This window comes from Triticum aestivum, chromosome 6B (assembly GCF_018294505.1).
Source record: "Triticum aestivum cultivar Chinese Spring chromosome 6B, IWGSC CS RefSeq v2.1, whole genome shotgun sequence".
NCBI classification, from domain to species: domain Eukaryota; kingdom Viridiplantae; phylum Streptophyta; class Magnoliopsida; order Poales; family Poaceae; genus Triticum; species Triticum aestivum.
In genome coordinates, this window is record NC_057810.1 from 682,513,442 (window position 1) to 682,536,843 (window position 23,402).

Here is a 23,402-nt window from a genome sequence, read left to right on the forward strand (position 1 = left end):
GGGTTGCTTAGGGCCTTGGATGAGCACTGGCATCATAATGAACTTCCGCTTCATGCACAACCAAGGAGGAAGATTATACAAACATAGAGTCACAGGCCACGTGCTATGATTGCTGCTCTGCTCCCCAAAAGGATTAATGCCATATGCGCTTAGACCAAACCATACGTTCCTTGGGTCACCTGCAAACTCCTCCCAGTACTTTCTCTCGATTTTTCTCCACTGCGAACCGTCAGCGGGTACTCTCAACTTTCCGTCTTTCTTACGATCTTCTGCGTGCCACCGCATCGCCTTCGCATGCTCTTTGTTTTGGAACAAACATTTCAACTGTGGTATTATAGGAGCATACCACATCACCTTGGCAGGAATCTTCTTCCTGGGTCGCTCGCCCTCGACATCACCAGGGTCATCGCGACTGATCTTATAACGCAATGCACCGCATACCGGGCAAGCATTCAAATCCTCGTACTCACCGCGGTAGAGGATGCAGTCATTAGGGCATGCATGTATCTTTTGCACCTCTAACCCTAGAGGGCAGACAGCCTTCTTTGCTTCATACGTACTCTCGGGCAATTCGTTGTCCTTTGGAAGCATATTCTTTATCATTACCAGCAACTTTCCAAATCCCTTGTCAGATACACCATTCTCTGCCTTCCATTGCAGCAATTCAAGTGTGGTGCCCAACTTTATTTTGTCAGCTTCGCAATTCGGGTACAACAATTTCTTGTGATCCTCTAACATGCGCTGCAACTTCGTCCTCTCCAGATCACTTGCGCATTTTCTCTTTGCATCGGCAATGGCCCGACCTAGATCATCAGCGGGCTCATCTGATGCCTCTTCTTCAGCTTCTTCACGCATTGCCGGCTCAGCTTCTTCCCCCATTGTTGTATCATCGTATTCAGGGAACCCATGGCTAGGATAGTCGTCGTCGTCCTCTTCTTCTTCATTGTCTTCCATCATAACCCCTATTTCTCCGTGCTTGGTCCAAACATTATAGTGGGGCATGAAACCGGACTTAAATAGGTGGATGTGAATGGTTTTTTCTATAGAGTAACTGTGACCATTCTTACAGCCAGCACATGGACAAGGCATAAAACCATCTGCCCGCTTGTTTGCCTCAGCGGTCCACAGAAAAGTATGCACGCCATTAATGAACTCTGGAGAGCATCGGTCATCATACATCCATTGTCGGCTCATCTTCATTACACAGCACCAAATAGACCAAATTAATACAAGTTCATACATAAAGTTCATACATAAAGTTCATATACATCACTTAATTAAATGCAACATACAAATAACTCTCTAGCTAAAGAATTTAAATGCAACAACAAATGCGATGAAGATCGCAACTAAGGTAACAATTGATCCAACAGCATAATGATACCAAGCCACACTATCAATGGCATATTTTCTAATCTTTCTAATCTTCAACCTCATTTTCTCCATCTTGATCTTGTGATCATCGACGACATCGGCAACATGCAACTCCAATTCCATCTTCTCCCCCTCAATTCTTTTCAATTTTTCTTTCAAATACTCATTTTCTCTTTCAACTAAATTTAACCTCTCGACAATAGGGTCGGTTGGAATTTCCGGTTCACATACCTCCTAGATAAAAATATCTATGTCAACTTGATGGGCATAATTTGTCATAAACACGAAATGCAACAACTAGTTTTAAAAGAGAATATACCACATCCGAATCATAACAAGGACGAGGGCCAACGAGGACGGATATCAAAACCATGGCACTATGTATAACAAACAATGTACGGGTAAGATAATTATACGAGTAACTATATATCCAAATCACACAAACATCAATTTGGTAATGTAAAACATTCATGAACAAGAGCCTCACCACAAGGTGGTGCCGGCGACGGGCGGTGCGGGCGATCGACGGTGGTTACGACGGAGATTTAGAAGGCACTAAGTAAACCACACCTACATATGCAAACTAAGTGTTATTTTTGACCTCAAATTGCATATAAATCAAATACTAGCAAATATAATTCCTTCCAAATTAATCACTATACAAAGCATTGCAAGAGCTAATCTAGCAATGAGAGTTGAAAGGACAAAGTTGCTAACCTTTGTAATCATTTGAATGGATGGGAGCCTTCAAATCTTGACAAATTTTGGGCAAAATTTGTGAGGAGCTCGAGGGGAAAGGGGAAGAACAGAGGAGAAGTGAGGGGAAAGGGGAAGAACAGAGTGGCTCGGGTGGACGAAGGGTTTATGTACGTCGACCTTTAGTACCGGTTCGTTCCACGAACCGGTACTAAAGGTGCTGGATGGGCCCCAGACTGACAACACCCTGCCACCGCCCTCTTTAGTACCGGTTCGTGGCACGAACCGGTACTAAAGGTTCGCCACGAACCGGTACTAATGAGAACGGCCGGCTAGCCGTTGGAACCGGCACTAATGGACACATTAGTGCCGGCTCAAAACCAAACCGGCACTAATGTGTCTCATATTAGGTGCTTTTTCTACTAGTGGCATAGCCACTAGGCTGGCCACCTGTACCTTTCCTATTTCACCCCATCGATCAGTTGATCAAACTTGTTTCCCGCCTTCTTTCTGCTAATGAAATCAATGCCAGCTCGGGCTGGATCTTTCAGAAAAAAAGTTTAGAGCATAGACAACTCCTACAGTTTCATGATAGCTTATGTTGCTTGGCTAATCTTTTTTTATAAAACAATGAGCCACCTCATCGATTTTCATTAGATAAACGGCCAAGTATGTTTGTTACAAACTTAATTTCAAAAACATGCAAAAGAAAACAAACTACCACACACAAAAGCAGCAACCAAATTTCTTTAGCAGGTCCAAACAGGCCACAGACAACATAACCATACCAGTAGGAATAAATCACAAAGACTCCACATATATGTAAAACATTTCGTTGCAAAGCTAATCAAGGCCTAATATAATGACATGCACACTCTAGCTCATCCAACACCATTACATCTCCAACCTCCTGCTTCAAGGGTTCCAACCATGACTTCGAGCATAAGTGTCTCTCAAATTCCACATCCAGTACCTGTTAGTGACCAAAGTGTAGAACTGAGCTTAGATCAGATAGTTAGTTTCCTTGTAGTGGAACCAGCCCATCAGGGTTCAAGCCCTAAACATGGCATTGGCGCTTGCATTTTGTAGGATTTATTTTAGTTTTTTTTGGCGATGTTCGTTCTGTGACAGGATACGTCCCCATCGACTACAAGCCGTCCGTGGTGACTTTATCAATCTCAAGATATTATGTCGGCCCGGTCTCTCAGAGGTGCTCATAGGAGTGGAGTGAGTGTATGTGAGCGTCTTTGATTGTATTATGTTAAAAGAATGACCAAATTGTAGATTGAGACTAAATGACACATCTCATATCAATTTCTCCACCACTCCACTCTTTCAATACATAATTCCCCACTTTTTACAATAATTACCAAACTTGCACTTCCAGTTTGCTTATTTGATCTTTTTTGTTCGTGTTTATAAGATCTAAACATATTTTAAGGTTAAATTCAACCATGAATTTAAACAACAAATATTAGTTGTATATCATGAAAAGTAAGTATCAAAATCATATTTTAGAGAAGTTTCTAGTGATTTTGAAAATGTACTACTAATCATTAACTTTTGGAGGAATCTTTCATCAGTGGTTGTGAATGACTCACTTTTTCAATACTTTTGATCCGTGGGAGCAAATCAGAAAGGTTGAGAAACAGAACCATCTGTTTTGATGCGTTCCCCATAGCCATGAGATGATCATTAGGTTGATACTTTTGTCAATTCTTAGGCTTAACATATAACTTACATATTAGCATCAACTTAAAGAAACAATAAATTCTAAAATACCAAGAAAGTAATAAGTTCATTTGATGTTCATGTTTGGCTCTGCTTGACATCGTTTAATACTCGGGAGATAGTCACATTCACATCCATGCCATCAATTTCGTTAAAATACATTGCTTCCTCCCTTCAGTTTAAAAGTGCTCAACTCAAAAATCTCCTTAACCAAGGTAGACAATGAGTGGTGGACCGATCGTAGTTTGCAAAACTATCCAAATTAAATTGATGCATTAACCACAACGCATGCATGCATGGCCATAAATGAGTAGGAACATTGCACACATTGGTGAGTTTCTTTCATATCCTTGCATGCGGAGATTTAGTGTGCCTTGAAATCTAAACAAATGATGAAGGTAGACCTTTTAAACCGGAAAAAGTGAAGACAAAAATAGGCCCTTTAAACCGGAAAGGATGGAGTATATCTAGATTTTTCGCTAATATGCATTATTTTGTGTCTGTGTGTTAATCAATGTAGAGTTTGTTGTTATCTTCCTTTAATAAAAAGGGATTTACCACTTTTCTGAAGAGAGGCGACCACAGGCGACCACAAAGCCCTAGGCGCCTCCGATGCTAACCCCTCGCCGACGCTAGGGTATGGTCAGGTCCCGGGGCAGTTTGATGGGGAAGGTTTGAAGGTTTTGTAGGGCTACTGTGGTCGGAGAAAGAGATGAGGGCTCAAGTGGAGCTCTTTGTCTAGCATTGCTCAGCGACTACGTTGGTGAAGCCGGTGGCGGCCGGAAAAATCCAACATTGTGTGCTTCTACAACGGCTCGCCCTGGCTACTTCACCGGAGAAGAAGTAATCGATGCATGGCCTTAGACGGCGGCAAGTTTAATCTCAGATCAGGACATGGTGTACAACAGTGTGAAAAAATACGGATCTTTTGGAGCACATGCCATTTATTTTTCTGGTGGATCCATCTAGATTTGGCCGGCTGCCATGGCCTTCCAAATTTCTACATGCCTTTCTCAGTGTTTCATCTCCAGGCAACGCTTTGCTTTGCAGATTGCAACCACTAACGTCTCCTAGTCTGCAAGGCCAACTTCCAGGCTGCTACTTCTATAAGCTTTTGGGTATTAAAGAGTTTGCTCCGTCAAGACGGAGGACCAAAGCCGGAATCGAACTATGCTCACGGCGCGCAACCGGTAGATGCGGCAGTACGAAGATTTCGGCACCCCCAAAACTTTGAGTGTAATTTTTTTTGTATGTGTGCGTTTGTAAGTTCCTGTGAAGCTTAATATACGGATTAGGGCTTTTCGAAAGAAAAAAATTCTCTACTTGGGATTAAAGTGAAAAGTGAACTACCCGCCCAGGTTGCCGGTCTCCACGGTTTGTTTTTTAATCTCACTGTCCACTCAAGACAGAGCCGCGCGCGAGCCAGAGCCAGGAGCCAAGGCGCCGCTCCTTCTCGACGGGAATCGCCGGCGACGGCCCGCCCCGACCTGCACCTGGCCAGCCCAGGGCGCCCAGCACAGGCACAGCGGATGGCCTTCCGCTTTCCGTTGTCCCTCGGCGGAAGATCGCAAGGAGCGACTTAGCGCGGCTGGTTCTGCTAAACCAGCTAGATTCGCGCAGCACCTGCATTCGCGCGCTCGAGCAGCTGCTTCCGATCGAGGCGCCCCACGCTCGAGAATCCTCTCCAACTAAAATGGCGCCAGCCTCTAATCCTAGCGTACGCATCTACTCCGACGGCTCGCACGACGGCGCCCTGCAGGTGTTCGGTGAATTGCCCCACTGGGAAGATTGCGCCGCTGGCGTCGGATAAGCCAGGCTCCGGATTCAGGGTATGTTCCCTCTTGGTCAGTGATTTCATTTATTAGGATTGGACAATACTTCAGGCTGGAAAAATAGGATCGGAAAGAATCACCTATCATGCATAATCAGTGGATTAACAAATACTTCAGGCTGTACCTAGTGACACTGTATGTTTCAGCAGTAACAAATGCTTCAGTTTCCTAAATATGCACTTCAGATTCAAGTTCTTATGAGACGGAGCGTACAAATAGAATCAGAAAGAATCACCTACCATGCATAACCAGTGGATCTATACACACACCTTCCTAGCGAGTGGACAAACAATGTCAGCATGCTTCAATTGGGATGCAGGTTTATCCAACTACATCAACTGGACTAGGAATCTAGAAACAGGGACAGCTAGCTAGAGCATACCACTGAACGCACCAATAGCCAATCACACTCGACGACTTTCTTGGCTGCTCTCACGGCGAAGACGATGGCGACGGCAGCGATCAGACCATATTGACAGCGTCATATGGATTGCAAAGTAGCCCAGAACGGCAAGTATGAGCATGCTGACATACACAGACGTCTTCCAACCCCTGCTGGATCCGGCTGCATATGCCACTAGGAGAGCGACCAAATCCAGCAGGATCGTCCAGTTCATCACCCTCAACGACCATTTCTCCCATTCTTCTTTCTTCCTGTTTGGCAGCCAGTGCGGCAGTAACATCATGATGACAACAATGGAAGCCACGAAGGAAAAGGAGTTGCTGTAGAAGAAGACAAGGTACCGAGGCCTCCTGATATCATGCATCACCGGATCGCCTGCCTCATATCCATTGCCACTGCTCTGCCATGCTCCGCCGGGCGGTTCCAGGCCGGCCTGGTAGGCAACGCTTGCCACCAAGATTCCTAGCAGCATCAGGTACTTGCGCCTCGCGTGCTTCTTCCTTTCTTCCTCCTTGTTCCTTTCTTCTTCTTCCTCCTGTTCATGGGATATGGATGGCGCGGCAGCTGCTGAATTGTCACTATTGTTTTGCTCCCTCAGCGCAAATACTAGCAGCAGTCCAGCTGCAACTAAGAGGACCACACCGACCAACACAAAGATGTAGATGGATGTCTTGAGGTGTTGGGTGCTTCCAACGGCGTAGGCCACCATCAAACAAAACAAGCCCAGCGCCGTACAAACAGATAGCGCATTGCTTCGTATGGCTGGCCTGTATAGATTGGGGTTCACCAGGAGGAGGATGAGGGAGATGGAAAGCATGAAGCTCACCGAGTTGCAGTAGAAGAATGCCTTGTAGCGACGTGAGAAGTTGTACAAGAGGACCGGGTCGCCAGCCTGGTGTCCGAGGTTGTCATCCTGGAGCAGGAAGCCACCAGGAGGGGTGAGGCCGGCTTGGTAGGTAATGGTCGCAGCCAAGATCGCGAAGAGGAGCAACCGTTTGCGCCTCTTCTCCAGCAACTGATTTGCCTGGTTGTCGTGGTTTTTGTCCTCGTGGTCCAGCGTGAAGAAGATAACATGGATCACCACATAGACCAGGACGAGGCCTGCCAAAGCCATGACGTAAATAGAGTTGTTCACGTCCCGGCAGCTCCCGGCAGCATATGCACCGATGAGGCCAAACAGGTCGAGTATCATGGCTGCCTCCAGCACGTGGTGCTTAACCAGAATTTCCATCTGGACTAGGACAATGGCCACCAAGGAGGCCACAAAGGCAACCGAGTTGCAGTAGAAGAAGGCCTTGTATCGGCTAGCATTGGTTGTGAGAAGGATGGGGTCACCGGCCATGTGCCCGTTGGTGTTGTCCTGCCAAAGCCCTCCCGGTGGCTTCAACCCCGCTGTGTAGGTGATGGCGGCGGCAAGAGTGGCAAGCAGTAGAACAAGAGAGCCAGCCTTGTCCAGAACCTCCTTGCCACTGCACTGTATTGTACTGCAGAGAAGAAGAAACATAGTTCAGTTCAGTTTGCAGAGAATGGAAGAAACAGTGTAGTTACGAACAGAGGAAACACAGTTCAGTTTGCAGACAGGAAAGGAAGAAGAGGATAATACGTATCTGCTCCTTACTTGACATTATCATCAGTCTGCTGAATTTCTTCAGTCTGTTGCGTTGAAGCGTAGATACCATAGAGTAGGATGATGTGTGCTATTGCCAGAACGGCGCCGACCAAGCTGGCCACGTAGGCGGTGGTATCGATCTCCCTGCAGCTGCCGGCGATGTATGCGCCGACGAGGCCGACCAGGGCGACCACGATGCACCCGCAGAGCACGCGAGACCGAGCCGTCTTCTTCTTGCGGAGCTTCTTGCCGTCGATGATGAGCAGCATGGTGATGAGCAGGGATGCCACGAACGCCGTGGTGTTGCAGAGCAAGAACACCGTCAGGCGTGGGCTGTGCTGGTCCTTGAGGATGGCGTCGCCTGGGCGGTGGCTGCCCCCGGTGCTGTCCCAGAAGCCGCCCGGCGTGCTCAGCCCGGCGACGTATGTGATGCTCACCGCGAATGTAGCCAGAAGCATCAGGACCTTGCGGAGCCGTTCTTCGGCTTTCAGCTTCTTCAGGGCCTTGCGGTCGCGGAACCATTCTTCGACAGTGGTCGGGTCAGAGCCGAGGATGGGGGTGGGAACCATGTCGGTACTGGAGTCGGGATTTGGAGTGGGCATCATGTCGCCGGAGCCGGTGTTGTCGTTGGAGACGGGCATCCCGCCGTCACAGCTGGCGACGGGGCCGTGACTCGTGCCGGTGCCGGAGTCAGGATTGGGAATGGGCGTCGTGCCACCGGAGTCGGAGCCCGTGTTGACGGGCATCCCGTCTACGGAGCTGGCGACGGGGGCAGGAATCATGCCGGCACTGGAATCATAGTTCCTGTCCCAGCAGTCCATCAACTTGAGAACGAGGATGTAGAGGAAGACGATGGCCACAAGTACCGCGAAGTAGAAGATTGAAATCTTGTCGCGGCAGGTACGGCGCCGTACGCACCCATGAGGCTGAGCAGGTCCAGCACCATGACTAGCCGCAGGGGCACGACAACCCATTGGCTGTCCTTCCCCTTCTTGTCGTGCCGGATGGCGAGGATGAGGATGAGGACGATGACCACGAGCGACGCGGCGAAGGCGGCGGCGTTGCAGTAGAGGAAGGCGAGGTAGCGGTGGTAGTGGGTGTAGCGGATGATGGGGTCGCCGGCAGGTTGGCCATCGTGGGCGGCCTGCCAGACGCCTCCCGGCGGGTTGAACCCCTCCGTGTAAGTGACGGTCACCACCAAGGTGGCCAGCAGCAGGAGGTACTTCCGCAGGCTGTACTCCCATGGCTGCACGGGCGGCTTTGCCGGCTGCACCTGCGCCATTGCCGGGTGCAGAGATGCTGCCTCTGGCTGGCCTGGCTGATCCATTGGCACTGCGGGGAGTGCCGGCTGCAGCTCCACGGCAGGGACATCACACTCCATTCTCTCACTCAACAGCTGCTGTGCTTCCGTTAACTATTGTGATGCAGAATGACGAAGGGAGCTATAAAACGACCTGACTTGGCGCGTCGTCGGGACGAAGCTGCCTAGCCTATTCCCACATGCCTCAGGGTCTTCTCCGATCAAATAAACTAATCACTTCTCTTTTACTTATTTTTTGCGTTTACGTTTTTGGATGTGTTTGTGTGGATTTTCGTTGGGCAGATGTTTTTCGGCCTGGTCATGATTCTCTTTATTTTTACTAATACAGCTTTCCTAGGGGTCAGCATTTGCATATCTGCTATAGATTTTCTTGTTACTTGGATCTCATAGCTCTCACCGTCCAGTGGGTGTAGCACTGTTTTCTTTTAATATCCTTAAGCTGGATTTCGAATGATAACACTTTCTCCGTCTTGTGCAAGTCATTGGTAAGATACTTCCCTTTTTTAAAAGAACACTAACTGCTTTATTGAGATAAAAAAAACATACAGCTATAGTTTGTACATAGCAGACTTGCAAGAGAGAAAAATAATAATGTACTCCCTCCGTTCGGAATTACTTGTCACAAAAATGAATAAAAATGGATGTATCTACAATTAATTTCTAAGACGAGTAATTCCGAACGGAGGGAGTAACTCCTAACGACATTTTCTCCGTCTTGTGTGAGTCATTGAGTAAGACACTGACTTGCTCGACTCACCTGGTTTGAACCTACTTATGAAGTTGTGTGGCAGCGGGCGAGCAACTTCATAGATAGAGAGAGGGAGTATATAAGAACGGAGGGAATGATAATTTCGGAGGGATTGGATATAAGAGTTTAGATCCTAAAATCCCACCATTTCATTATAAATTATGTTGTTATTCCTTGGCTAGTCAGCGAGATCGAGGAGATGATGAAGGATGATAGGGAGATCTTCGTTACTAAGATTAGTCGTTCTAAGAATAAAGTTAGTTAATAATAGCCTCTCTTCCACAATCAGTACCCGTTCGAGACCTAGAAATATGACACATCCGATGTCCAATCTCTTGACAACTGCATTTTTAAATTCATTTCACTTCTTTATAGGTGCCAAATGGTGCTTGTAGTTCCCTTATTTGGTCTATTTTGTTCAGGTTTATAAGACCTACATGTATTTCAAGATTAATTTTGACAATCTATTTAAGCAAAAAATATTGATTATATGTCACAAAAGAAGTATATTATCAAATTTGTATTATAGAGAAGTTTTTTACATGATTTTTTCTTTTCTTTAGTGATTGTATCCTCGTGTGACTTTATTGGGTTGTGTACCTCTGCCGATGAAGCGGAGCTTCGAGCGTGCCTTGTCGGGTTATATAGATGTTTACCCTTCACAAACCCATGTGTTTTCAAAACTGATTGTTCCTTTGTGGTGTCTTTTCTTGCAAATGAAACCCTTGACATGTCCCGTCTTGTTGATCCGAAAAAGGAAGCATTTAACATCACTAAGCCTATCAATAGTTTCAAGATTATTAAGATTAATTGACACGCTAATGTGGTGGCGCATGAGATTGCTAGGTTTATTTTGATAATAGGTTAGACGGTGTGCTTTATAATAGTGTTCCGCTTTGCGTGGCTAATGCTGCAATGAATGATTTTAAGAATTTGTTAAATAATTAATATATAGGAAGGGGTTTTAAAAATCAAATTTGAGAGAAAATTCTAGTGGTATAAGCATTGTTGAGGAAATCATTAACTGGTAGCTGCTCGATTGGCTGGCGAGTAGGGGATTAATAGGCTAATCGGCAAGTTAATCTATTACTCAGACGATTTAGTAGTTTACCAGCTACTCGGTGACCCTATGGGTAGGGATTAACCGATAAGTTAACTGGTTAATTGAAAGAACTCTTGAACCGGATGTTCTGGCTCTTTCTAAATTGGATGTATATAGACTGTTTGTTCACTCATTTTAGGATGTTCTAGCTCTTTCTGAATTGGATGTATATAGACACATTTTAATGTGCTTAATCATTTATTTTAGTCTATAGGTATGTAATCAATATTATTAAAAGATCCAAAACATCTTATATTTATTGACAAAGAAGGTACTTATTACACTTATAACAAATATCTTACATATTATCATCAACCTGAAATCATAGTAAATTATAAAATACTTGACCCGTCCCACAATATAATACTCCCTCCGTTCCTAAATATAAGTCTTTGGAGAGATTTTATTATAAACCACATACGGATATATGTAGATGCATTTTAGAGTGTAGATTCACTCATTTTGCTCCGTATGTAATCCATAGTGGAATCTCTCTAAAGACTTATATTTAAGAACGGAGGGACTACGTTATTATATCCAACATATGTGACTAAAAAAGTAAGAAATTCTTTCAACATTCATGTGTGTCTCTGATTAACATCGCTTAATATTTGCGTGACCGCGGCATGCACATCCATGCCAACATATTCCCTCCCCCTTGTCCCTAATGCCTCCTCTTTCTCCTTCTCCTCCAAGAAAGAAAGTTAGGGTTCGTCCCTCTCGCCGACGCCGGCGCAGGTCCGCCTCGTCTCCGGTGGCCCTAGGGCCATGGAGGCGCGGTGGATCCAGGCAAGGGCCGGCGGGAGGGCTCTGTTTTTAGTCTTTTTTTCAATCTTGTTTGGATTTGTGTCCTGCTCAGGAAGGTGAGACGGTGGCGGCTCCCTGAAGATGGAATAAAGGTTTTCCCGCCTAGCCCCCGTTCCGGCGGTGCGTCTAGCATCGTTGGTGGGCATGTGGAGGTGTGTTTCCGACGGATCTATCTTTGATGGATTTGCTTGGATCTCGTCATTGTTCATCTACGTTCGTGTGTCTTCAGTTTGGATCCTTCCAATCTATGTTATTCTTCATCGGCGGGGGGTGCTGGTCTTATGGGGTCTTAGCACGATGACTTCCCGACTGTCTACTATAACAAGTTGTGCCCGACTCCGGCGATGGAGGGGCGATGACGGCGGCGCGCCTTCGACTCGCTTCAGTGCTTGTAGTCGTCGCTAGGCGGTCTACGAATCTGGATGCAATTTTTATTTTTGATGTTCGTTGTACTGCCATGATTGAATATGAATAGATGGAAGTTTTCCCGTCAAAAAAAATATATATATACTCCCTCCCTTCATGAATACACAATGTTTTAGATATTTCAATAGTGATTACATATGGCCTGAAATGAGTGTACATCCAATTCACAAAAAGTATTCTACTATTTGTGAACATTATTTCTATAACTTTCGTTAACATGCATTATTTTTGTTTGCGCGTTAATCAATGGAGAGACCGTTGCTACCTTCCTTTAATAAAAAGGGTTTGTTGCTCCGGCAGACAGAGCCGCGCGGGGGCCAGAAGCAGGAGCCAACGCGCCGCTCCTTCTCTCCGGCAATCGTCGGCGAAGACCTTCCGCGCCTGCCCAGCGCAGCACGGCGCCTGGCCTTCCGCTTTCAAGGTATGTTTTCTCTCGATCAATGATCACTAATTATTAGGATTGCACAATATTTCAGACTGTACCTGGTGACACAGTATGTTTCAGTAGTAACAACAAATGCTTCAGTTTCTGAAATACAAATGTAATTGTCATTCATGCACTTCCCGTTCAAGTTCTTATGAGACACAGTGCACACAGGGTCAGGAAAGCGTCGCCTACCAAGCGTACTCATCAGACTACGGTACAAACACACTTGCTCAGGGAGTTGAGGAACAATGTCAGCATGCTCCAATTGGATGCAGGTTGTTCATCTGATTACATCAACTAGACTAGGAATCTAAAAACAGAGAGAGCTAGCTAGAGCAGAGACATTGGACAGGGCTAAGCTGACTACAGATCTAGAGACGGGGAGAAATAGGCAGATCATCAATCGCCCCGAATTTGGTTTACTTTGTGGACTGCCCTCATGTTAGTGGAGCTGCACCACAAAGCACACTGATAATGAATCATACTATGATTCCCATGGCTGCTTCGGCATCGCGCTTCTTACGGCGACGTTCAAGACATGTTGAAAGCTTCATGTGGATTAAAAAGTAGCCCAGCACGGCAATGATGAGCGCGACGACATACATGGACGTCTTCCACCCCCTGTTGGACCCGGCTGCATAGGCCCCTAGGAGAGCAAATAAATCCAGTCTGATCGTCCTGTTCATCACCCTCAGCGACCATTTCTCCCATTCCCCTTGCTGCTCCTTTCGCAGCCATTGCGGTAGCAACATGATGATGACGACGATGGAAGCCATAAAGGAGGTGGAGTTGCTGTAGAAGAAGATGAGGTACCGGGGCCTCCTGTTGTCGTGCATCACCGGATTGCCTGCCTCGTACCCGCTGTCGCTGCCCTGCCATGCTCCGCCAGGCGGTTTCTCTCGCCACCAAGATACCTAGCAGCATCAGGTACTTGCGCCTTGCATGCTTCTTCCTTTCTCCCTTTTCATCCTTCTGTTTAATGGCTGCTGAGGACGGATTTTTTTTGGAATTGCCATGTCTCTTCCGCAAAAATAGTAGCAGCAGTCCGGCTGCAACGAGGAGGACCACGACTGCCAACACAAAGATGTAGATGGATGTCTTGAGGTGTTGCGTGCTTCCGGCGGCGTAGGCTCCCATCAAACAAAGCAAGCCCACCGCTGTACAAACAGATAGCGCATTGCTTCGTATGGCTGGCCTGTACAGATTGGGGTTCACCAGGAGGATGATGAGCAATGGACAACATGAAGCTTATTGAGTTGCAGTAGAAGAAGGCATTGTAGCGGCGTGGGTAGTTGTCCAAGAGGACCGGGTCGCCGGCGTGGTGCCGTCCAAGCTTGTCGTCCTGCAGCAGGAAGCCGCCGGGAGGGGTGAGGCCGGCTTGGTAGGTGATGGTCGCTGCCAAGATTGCGAAGAGGAGCAACCGTTTGCGCCTCTTCTCCAGCAACAGATCTTCTTTAGCATCGTCTTTCTTATCCTTGTGGTCCAGAGTGAAGAAGACAATATGGATCACGACATAGATCAGGACAGCGCCTGCTAAAGCCATGGCGTAAATGGATTTGTTCACGTCCCGACAGCTCCCAGCAGCATACGCGCCGATGAGGCCAAACAGGACGAGTATCATGGCTGCCTCCAACGCGTGGTGCTTGACAAGCTTCTCCTTCTGGACCAGGACGATGGCCACCAAGGAGGCTACAAACGCAACCGAGTTGCAGTAGTAGAAGGCTCTGTACCTTGCAATGTTTGTTGTGAGGAGAATCGGATCACCAGCCATGTGGCCATTGCTGTTATCCTGCCAAAGGCCACCCGGCGGGTCCAACCCCGCTGCGTAGGTGATGGCGGCAGCAAGAGTGGCCAGCAGTAGAACAAGAGAGCGAGCCTTGTCCAAAGCCTCCCTAGCACTGCATTTCATTGCATTTTAGAGAAAGAAGAAACAGAGTTTAGTTTCAGAGAATGAAGAAACAGAGTTCAGTTTCAGAGAAAGGAGAAACAGAGTTCAGTTTCAGAAAAAGAAAGAAACAGTGCTCTGTACCTCTCATCAGTGTCCTCATTTTCATCAGGTTGTTGGGCTGGACTGAAACAACAACAAAATAATTTTGGTGCTGAACTGCAGAAGCGATGGAGGAGGATGTATGCCAGAACGGCGCCAACCAGGGAGAGCACGTAGACGGTGGTGTCGGTCTCCCTGCAGCTGCCTGCGGCGTAGGCGCCAACAAGCCCGACCAGCGCGGCGACGATGCACCCGTAGAGCATGCGAGACCGAGCCTTCTTCTTGTGGAGATTCTTGCCGTCGATGATGAGGAGCATGGTGATGAACAGGGACGCCACGAACGCCATGGTGTTGCAGAATAAGAACACCGTCAGGCGTATGTTGTGGTGGTCCTTCAGAATCGCGTCGCCCAGGTGGTGGCTTTCCCCGGTGCTGTCCCAGAAGCCACCCGGGGTGTTCAGCCCGGCGACGTACGTGATGCTCACGGCGAAAATCGCGAGGAGCATCAGGACCTTGCAGAGCCTTTCTTCGGCTTTCTTCTCCTGGGCCTCCACCTCGGGGTCAGAGTGTGAGGCGACAATCCCGCTGGCACCGGAGTCAAGATTGGCGGTCGGCATCGCGCCGCCGGTGTCGGAGCCGTTGCTGTGGTTGGGGAGGGTCATGCCGCCAGAGCCGGGGCTGGAGTGGGGATTGATGGTCAAGTTCGCGCCACCGGAGCTGTTGCTGCTGTTGGGGACGGTCATCATGCTGCCGGAGCCGGGGCTGAGGCCAGAGTTCTTGTAGCACCTGTCCACCAACTTGAGAACGGCGACGCAGAGTAAGACGCCGGCCACCATCACCGCGTAGTAGATGGTGGAGAGCTTGTCCTGGCAGGTGCCGGCGCCGTACGCGCCCATGAGGCTGAGGAGGTCCAGCATCATGAAGACCCGCAGGGGCACGACGACCCAGAGGGTATCCTTCTCGTCCTTGTCGTGCTGGATGGCGAGGATGAGGATGAGGACGATGACCACGAGCGACGCCGCGAAGGCGGTGGCGTTGCAGTAGAAGAAGGCGAGGGTGGTAGTAGGTGTAGCGGATGATGGGGTCGCCCGCGGGTTGGCCGTCGTGGGCGGCCTGCCAGACGCTTCCCGGCGGGTTGAAGCCGGCGGCGTACGTGACGGTGACCACCAGGGTGGCCAGCAGCAGGAGGTACTTCCGCAGGCTGTACTCCCATCGCTGCGGGGGCCCAGGCTGGACGTCGTCGAGATCCATTGCCGGCGGCGGGGGCCCAGGCTGGACGTGGCCGGGATCCATTGCCGGCAGCGGAGACGCTGGCTGGAAGTGGCCGGGCTCCGTTGCCGGCTGCAGTGACGCCGGCCAGCCACTCCGCTCTCTCAAGTCTCAGCGGGCTACTGTGATCCAGGGATCAAACGGGACTACGAAAGATAAGAGGGAGCTGCGTGAATGTGGAACGAGTTGACTTGGCGGGTCGTCGCCGGGGCAAGGTGCACTGCATATTCCTTCCTTGCATGCATGCGGACGTATTAATGGTCCCACTTAACAAGAAGAAAAGTTGACCTGCATTGCAAAGTAGTAGTCATTAAATTTTACTTAAGTACCTGTAATTTAAGTTTGTAGCCTTGTATAAGGGAATGGAGGGAGTACAAACAAAATAGTGGGTTAACATATTCTCAATGTTTGATTAACAAAAATTATTCTTTTGAAGCTTTCAACTGCGCGGAATCCCAGAACTCATGAGCGACATGAACGGCACAAGTTACCGATTGACTACGTGACGTGATGCCTGGTCATGCTGAGTACGTCAGCAGAATTCGTCATGAAATTGCGTCGGCTGGGAGCACCCTATCCCTATGCAAACAATCTCCTCGACAGATCGATTCATCAATCTAAAAGATCACAGTTTGGGCCTATTTTGTACACATGGTATGAAGGCCTGGTACGTGGGCTTTGGTAAAAATGGCCGCTTCTGGTCCAGCCCAACAGAAGGAGGCACGCGTACTGCCATGTCTAGTGGGTCGAGTGAGAGCGAGCACACTGCCATCGCCTCCGCCGCTCTCCCTCGCTAGCTAGACACCAACCCCTAAAAAAAAACCTTGCTAGACACCATCCCCTCAAAAAAGATTTTTAAAAAAGCTAGACACCATCCCCTCATTTTTTTTTAAAAGCTTGCTAGACACCACCGGAATGTGTCTGGTGCACCGGTCATTCCGGTGCAATGCCCGTAGCGCATTTTACAATGTTTGATAATTTTTCGAAAAAATATAGCATATTCACACAACATCGGTCTATGTTCTTGTTAAATTTTAAATCAAAATCCAAAGCATTGCCCGAGGTACAAAAGTAACAAATACGACACTAAATAGTACATGACATAAGTTGGGCTTTAGATTTGGCCCATTATGACATTGATATCAAAAATTTCATTTTTGTATCTCATGCAGTATTTCGAATTTTGATATGAAATTTTATGAAACATGTTGATGTTGTGTCAACGTGCTAGACTCTTTTTTCCAGATTTTTTGAAACATTTTAAAATGCGATACGTCTTCCGATGCGCCGGTAGTATCACAAACACCAGTGCACCAGATACATTCCTAGAGACACCACAGCTTCAAAATGCTTCACTCTGGACTGAAGTATCTTTGTAATTTGTATATAAATATAAAATATGATATAGTACTTTGAACTCAAAAGAACTTTGACCTTGAAAGATAATAATTTTAGCTATATCAGTTGTTCTCTCATAATTTCCTTTTTTTACTTTCTGGCAGTAATGAGGTTCACTAATTATCATTTGTTTCCTTCTAATAAAGAGGTTATATACACTATAAGTTCTATCCTTAGATTTCACCGGCACATAAGTTTGAAATATGCAAAAGTATGAAGTATGTTAGGATAAGTTTAATTTATAAATCATTTCCACTATAACTGTGTTTATTTTACTGTTAAAGTTACTTCAGATTGTTCAAAAAAAAAGTTACACTACTGGAATCAGCTTCTTTGCTGTCCGCCATGGCGGACAGCAAAGACATAGAACCCGGACAGCAAAGGCCTTTGCGTCAGCCAGCAGACGGCAAAACATCCGGTTGAACGCACGCACGCACGCATATATATATATAACCAATATAGGATATCCAACACATGTTACCAATAGTAGCAAGTTTCATCCATACATATACATAGTTTCATCAATATTACAAAGTTTCATCCATAGGTAGCAAGTTTCACAAAGTAAAAACAAAAACTAAAGAGAAGCACTCCATATATGAAATTACAAGAAATGACTTAAAACTAAATATCTATTTTCCTAAAAACTATCTTATTACTAAGATCTTCTCTCGATCTTCTTCTTTTCTTCCAACCTGCATAACAAAAACACTAAGAAAGAAAGAATGGGTTAGGAGTAGAAATGTAGCATTTCACTTGGTGAAATGCAATGCTGTAGGAGCCAGCACTTGAGATAAGACAATCTTAAATTAGTGTAAAGTTATGACTTTTTAACTCAGCATTTGTATGCACGGCGTATCCACAGACAAAAATAGTGTAGGGCTTTTAGAGCAGAATTATATCAGAAACAGTTAGCATACCACCACACTGATAAGAACTGCGAGCATGGCTGGTTTTTACCACTGAGCATTTGAGACAAATTGAAGATTCCGTGTATATGCAATACAGAGACCCCTAAGACAAGTATTTACACAGGACCAAACTGAGAAAATAGACACAACAATGTGGAAAATGGAAAAATCAGCTAAGAAGTTACAAAGATAAACCAAGCTATATATTTTTTAGATTGTTCAAGATGTATTAGTGAGTAAAATATACTGCATTTAAATTGCGAGCACAGAGGTGGAATGTGAAACCATATGTGTAGTTCATTAAATAAACCCCTCCTTTCATATCAAGCATGTACAAACATAAAATTCGCCTAACCAAAAAAGATCCAATGACCAACTTTAGTTTTAAGCATTAATCTTGGTAAATGCATAATTAGAAAATCCAAGCAGAATTTCGAGTAAAAGAAAATTATGACAGCCTCAACAAGTACTAAACGAAAAGAAGATCTGACAACTACTCCCTCCATCCCATAATATAAGAGCGTTCTTGACACTAGATCTGACAACGAGTTATGTAGTGTTACACCATTTTATCTGTTCAAACGATGCTGGCCCGTTACAGACAGTTACCACAGGGTTCGCCTCTTACATAACACACTTTTTCTTTTGTGGGTAAAACACAGACTACCCTAAAGAATTTTGTTCTTAAGAGATTAGTAAAGAATTTGTGTTGCACAAGAAGGCATTTTCTGTTGCATAAGAAGGCATTTTGTGAAACTAATTAGCCGTGCTAAATCTGCCCTGCTCTTCTCAATAGTACAAACCGGCCAAACCCTATCCACTGGAACATACAGTACCAACTACACAGAAACAGCTTTCCAAAAAAAAAAAAAAGACGATGGATCTAGCAAGCTGGCGGCATCGGAGGAAGACGATGTTTCCCAAACAGTACCAACATACAGTACCAACTACACAGAAACAGCTTTCCAACTATACACTGGCATAGCCTGTATGGGACTCTATTTTTCTGTTGTCTAGTAGAGTACTAGATGTGAGTAAGAGGAAAGTTAATGTAATGGTAATACCAGCCAGCAAGCTTGGAGCTTCAGCCCACCCCCAGTCTACGAGTCATTGGCGGACATCATCTCCTCATGTTCAAGAAATCTGGAGCAATTTTAAACAGCAGCGACACCATGGCATGGAGCCATTTTCCTCTCTGTAATCTGGAGCAATCGAAAAAAAAACTGGAGTCACAGGCGTAAACATGATTAAACCTAGCCATATTGCTAACTTTCTACTGTAGAATACTGTAGTCTGCAGCTAAACTCACAGCTACTAGCTGCCTATCTTCACTAGGGAATTTCTGTATGCGGGATCTAAAACTATATACGTTTTCAAGCATGTCTCGAAAGCCTGCAGAGCTCCTAACATAACTTGCTGATGTACATCTAAAGTGATTATCTCTTGTCAGAATGCTCTTTTTCAGCTGCAACCACATAAACACTTTTACTTTTTAAGTTTAACACACCACATCTTCCCAATGCATTCAGTTAACTTCGTATATACTGTGTGGCATTTTTTGTTACACAGGTACCCATTATAATCAGGGATATTCCTGCAGTCAGCACAGCAGAAATAAATCAACCACACCAAGAACGTATCACCCCCACCGTCTACTTAAACTGAGCGAGGTCTTCCCAAATCGACAGTTTAAGACTGGGTAAAGGGGAGAGATGGGGGGAAACGCACCTGGTGGCCGATGGGCTTGGCCGGCGCTGCTTCGGCGAGGGGCGTCACTCCGGCGAGGAGGAGGCCGGATCCAGAGTGGCTGGACCTCCCGCAGCAGGATCCGGGCGCGAGGCAGCGTGGGGCGGCGGCGGCGACGCAGGGACGCGGGCGGGGCACAGAGGAGCTCGGTGTTCAAGGGAGGCGGGGTCGGGCGGCGCTCGACTGTAGGGCAGGCGTTGTCGAATCCCGCCGGAGCTCGCCGGAATTGGCCACCGTAGCTGCTCGCAGGAGGGAGAGGGAGAGACGAGCGGGAGAGAGAGAGGGGTGGGGCGGAGAGAGAGGGGATAGAGATAGGATAGAGATAGACGAGGTGGGGGCAACGGTTTTTTTTACACGAAAAAAAAGATAACCCCACCTCTTTGCCGTCCGCCAGCAGATGCCAAAGAGGGGGTGGACTGTTGCAGTGTACTGGCATCCAGTGGACCCCACCAGCACCTCTTTGCCGACTGCTGGCAGATGGAAAAGCTTCTTTGCCGTCTGCCAGCAGACGACAACGAAATGACAGATGGCAAAGACCTTTAGCAGTAGCGCGGCATGAGCGGAACGCGCTACTACTATAATTGCCACACTGTTCCCAACGTGCTAGGTATAGTAGTAGCGCCCTTCTAGGAACAGCGCTACTACTATGAATTTTAGCAGCAGCGCGTTTTGCCACCCCACGCTACTGTTATAGCTACTTTCACCTAACCCCCCGTGCGGCCTGATTCCCTCTCCTGACCTGCCTCCTCCCCAATTCCCCACTCTCTCTTCTCCCCCTCGTCGCCTCCGCCTCGCCGCCGTCTCCCCCGACCCCGCCTCGCCGCCGTCTCCCCCGACCCCACCTCGCCGCCGTCTCCCTCGACCCGCCTCACCGCCGTCTCCCTCGACCCCGCCTTGCCGCGCCTCGGTGCCGCCGTCTCCCCGGACCCCATCTCTCTCCCCTCCCTCTGTAAGCACTCTCCCCTTCCGATCCCTCTTGTTTGCTTAGTATGAACCCTAACTAGTTAGTGCTAGTTAGTATGAACCCTAGGCTATTTTTAGTGCTAGTTGGTTAATTACAATTAGTATTAACCCTATTTAATTAGGTAGTACGAATCCTAGTTAAAAATGGATACTTATATGATAATTAGGGCAGTAGTTCCTAGGTACTAATTACTCCCTCCGTTCCGATTTACTCGTCATGGTTTTAGTTCAAATTGGAACGGAGAGAGTAGTTAGTAAGAACTAGGTACTAATTAGGTACTAGAATATTTTTATTTATAGTAAGTTTATTTCTAGTAAGAACTAGTTGAATTAATAGAACTAGTTAGTAAGAATTTGTTGCTATTTTTTAGTTAAAGCAATTTTTCCCGCCTCGACGTGGACGATGCCTATCCCGCATCCTCGTCGTCGAGTCGGCGGAGGACGACACCTGCTTGACCAGATGGGCCATGTCCGGGACTGGGCTCCGCCGGGGTGGTACTGGGAGGCGCTACCTACCGGGGGGGCGCAGGTTGGTGAGGAGCCAGCCTGTCGTTGACCCGAACCTTCTTTGGTGGCGGTCGCATGGGCCAGTGATGGTCCAGAGGCTCGAGGACTCCGCGAAGGTGGTGCGTCACCGTGTCAGTGAGGAGGACGCGCACGTCCGTCGCTACATGTTTGCGTTGGAGCACAGGTTCTCCAATACCCGACATAGTGTTCGTATTGAACTACGGTCACATCTATTTAGGAAGGATGGTAAGATTTTTACTATTTGTCCTCAGTGCATCTTTTCCATACATTATTTTTGAAGCTAAACTTCATTGCTAAGTATGTTACCATATGATGTTCTTCAACAGGGACTCTCGATGAATGTTGTGCCTTATGGGATCGAGACTAAAGGTACCATGAGTATTATTAGCTTACGGCCAAGATATCTTACAGATTAGTTTAGTGCATTCAGGATCAGCGACGGATGCTTAATAGTGCAAGACTGGACCAAATATGTGATGGGGGAGCGCAAAGAAGTACTAGGGGGCAGCAAACAGATGCGCTACCCACGATTAGGAGACATGTTCATCTGCATGCTCCAACTTGATCAAGGAGAAGAGCTACACATGTTTTATGTTATTTTACCTAAGAGAGAGCAACATGAGTGATTAGCTAGCTAGAAATGAGTTTGAGGATGATGATGTGCTACACTATTACTATGATGATAAAATAGCTAGTGTTGGTGGTAATGACTATAATGATTATTATTAGCTATTGTTAGTGGTGATTAAATAAATATTGTTGGTGGTAATGACTATGATGATGATTAAATAGCTTGTGCTGGCGGATTAGATTCAAGTGGAGGCAACATGGGGTGCACATCGAAAGTACTACTAGTCCAAACTAGATCAAGTTTGGATTAGTAGTATACTTTTGACATGCACCACATATTGCCTCCACTTGAACCTATTCCACTTTCATTTGACACACTGTTATGGACATAATGATGCAAACCTCATAACTGGTATTGTACCAATATTTGTACGATGGCGCATGAATACACTAAAAAAAATAAAAAAATACTAGTAGCGATGGAGAGAAAACACGCTGCTAGTAGTTACATTAGCAGTAGCGTGGGATTGGACAAACGCTGCAGCTATTTGTCCTAGTAGTAGCGTGTGCGGGCACGCGCTACTGCTAAGCAATAGCTGTAGCGCCTTATGAGTAGCGCGCCTGCCAGCGCTACTGATACACCTAAAACCCGCACTGCTGCTAGCCTTTTCCCTAGTAGTGGCATATACATATTAGTCAACGGCGCACAATTCCAAGCTTTCGATTAAGAGCTCATTCGGTTTGGAGGAAACAAAAACGTAGTATTTAGGGGTAGTACCGGAATTTGATAGAATGACATTTGCCTTTTTTTTAGAATCCACTTGCCAACCTAAAAATTTGTCTTGCGTTGTTCCTATGCAAAAAAAAAAGAGCTGTGAGTGGATGTGTGGAATCCTCCAAAAACAGAGGAAATGAATAGTATTTCTGTAAAATTCTTGTATGCGTTTCCTACAAACCGAATGCATCCATAGAAAAAATTTCTTTGGAATCTTTGTCCCTATGTTTTTCATGTAGAAATCCTCCAAACCGAATGAGACCTTAGGATACGACCACGATTGATGGTGCGATGACCTATCCAAAACCGGACGTAGATGCATGACCCACATGATCCAGCCCTTTGCGCTTTCACACATCACATTTCCATCTTAGTACGTGTAATCGTGTTGTTGGCATATGACATGGAAAAGCTCACATACCGGCCTGGCCGGCTACACTTGCACCATTGCTTTTCCGGAGTGTGACATCATGGATTCATGGTGGCCACAATCGCCATTCTGCCGCATGTATAAATCCTGTGCGGGCGCGTCATTTCTTTCCCAATGTAGAGCAGCCACGCGCGACCAAGCTATAGGCCAGGTGACCGATCTACACGACCTGACTCGATGAGAGTGGTGGCGGCGGCGCTGTGGGACATCTTAGCGAAGGCCGCCAACGTGGCGCAGATGTCCGGCCTGCACGCCGCCAGTGGTCGCCGTGGGCATGAGCCTCCTGTGCATCCCGCAGAGCAGGCGGGAGTGCGCCAAGCTCGAGCGGTGCAACCGCAGGCTCCACGCG

General features: G+C 46.9%; 1 long non-coding RNA gene and 2 pseudogenes across 2 annotated transcripts; all 3 read right to left on the reverse strand.

Moving 5' to 3' along the window:
- Positions 1-6,037: 6,037 nt before the first annotated feature.
- On the reverse strand, positions 6,038-9,475 carry LOC123139611 (uncharacterized; annotated as a pseudogene).
- Positions 9,476-12,607: 3,132 nt separating this feature from the next.
- LOC123139209 (uncharacterized) lies at positions 12,608-16,013 on the reverse strand (annotated as a pseudogene).
- Positions 16,014-17,614: 1,601 nt separating this feature from the next.
- On the reverse strand, positions 17,615-20,104 carry LOC123139210 (uncharacterized). 2 transcript variants are annotated; one of them, XR_006469507.1, is made up of 3 exons: positions 19,770-20,104; positions 19,106-19,243; positions 17,615-17,841 (listed from the first exon to the last, which is right to left on the reverse strand). It is a non-coding gene; the product is annotated as an uncharacterized lncRNA (long non-coding RNA). The 2 variants fall into 2 exon arrangements; XR_006469506.1 differs by having other exon boundaries at positions 17,615-19,243.
- Positions 20,105-23,402: the final 3,298 nt, after the last annotated feature.